The sequence below is a fragment of the Arachis duranensis genome, chromosome 3, assembly GCF_000817695.3.
Source record: "Arachis duranensis cultivar V14167 chromosome 3, aradu.V14167.gnm2.J7QH, whole genome shotgun sequence".
Taxonomy (NCBI): Eukaryota; Viridiplantae; Streptophyta; class Magnoliopsida; order Fabales; family Fabaceae; genus Arachis; species Arachis duranensis.
This window is the reverse complement of record NC_029774.3, coordinates 88,505,118-88,506,433: the sequence shown is the minus strand read 5'-3', so window position 1 is coordinate 88,506,433 and position 1,316 is coordinate 88,505,118. Positions and strand designations below refer to the sequence as shown.

The 1,316-nt window shown below is 39.1% G+C and overlaps 1 non-coding gene across 1 annotated transcript; it reads right to left on the bottom strand.

Annotated features, from left to right (window-relative positions):
• Window positions 1-913: 913 nt before the first annotated feature.
• Window positions 914-1,017, bottom strand: LOC127746072 (small nucleolar RNA R71). Its single transcript, XR_008007692.1, has one exon. It is a non-coding gene; the product is annotated as a small nucleolar RNA R71 (small nucleolar RNA).
• Between the last annotated feature and the right edge of the window lie 299 nt (window positions 1,018-1,316).

Below are 1,316 nucleotides of genomic sequence, written 5' to 3'. Positions count from 1 at the left end.
CGACAATCCGGTGCACTTGCCGGTGGAAATCTATTGAGAGACAAATTTTCGTGTATCAAGTTTATGGCGCCATTGCCGGGGATTGGTTTTGTATTGACAATGATTAAATTGGAGAATAACTAGATTGAACAATTTTCTTTTCTTTTGTTAATTAAGTTTCAATTTTAGCTGTTTACTTTTATCTTCTGCAATTTTAAGTTGTTCTTCTGTATTTCTTTATTTTGAGCACACTAATCCACTAACTATTTGATTAATTGCACTAACCAAGCTAACTATAATTTTTAGTGAATTTTCCACTTGCTGTTTGTCTATGTTTGCTGAGTGCATGACAGGTAGAGGAGGAGAAACTTCAACCTCTTTTGATAGTGAACCTGAGAGGACCTTCCTTAGACTAAGGAGGGAATCAAGAGCGAAAAAGGTTATTTGTGCAGAGGAAGAAAAGAAGGACTTAGATATGAATATGGAGGATGATATGGAGAACCACCATGAGGGAGAGGTGCATAATCATGCCAGAGAAGGTGCAGGCAATCATGCTGGAAATGAGAGAAGAGTTTTAGGCTCTTACATCAACCCAAACCCAGGAAACTGTAGTAGTAGCATTCTAAAACCAACCATTCATGTCAATAACTTTGAGATAAATCCTTAACTCATTACTCATGTGCAAAACAATTGTTCTTTTGGAGAAAGTTCCCAAGAAGATCCCAACCAACATCTAACCACTTTCCTGAGAATATGTGATACAGTGAAATCTAATGGTGTCCAACCAGATACCTACAAGCTGCTGTTATTTCCCTTTTCCCTCAGGGACAAGGCAACAAAGTGGCTAGAATCCTTCCCTAAGGAAAGTTTAACAACTTGGAAAGATGTGGTAAACAAGTTCTTGGCAAGGTTCTACCCTCCTCAAAGAGTCAATAGGTTGAGGGCTGAGGTCCAAACATTTAAGCAACAAGATGGTGAAACTCTCTATGAAGCATGGGAACGATACAAGGAGCTAACAAGGAAATGCCCCCCTGACATGTTTAATGAATGGGTACAACTGCATATCTTCTATGAAGGGCTGTCACAAGAGTCAAAGAAAGCCTTAGATCACTCTTCTAGAGGCTCTCTCAACAAGAAAAATACAGTAGAGGAAGCCATTGATGTCATTGAAATAGTGGCTAATAATGAATATTTCTATGCCTCTTACAGAAGCAACAATAGAGGAGTGATGGAGCTGAACCACATAGATGTAATTCTGGCCCAAAATAAGATGATCACTAAGCAATTGGCAGATCTCACCAAGAAGATGGAGAAAAACCAAGTTGCAGCAGTCCACA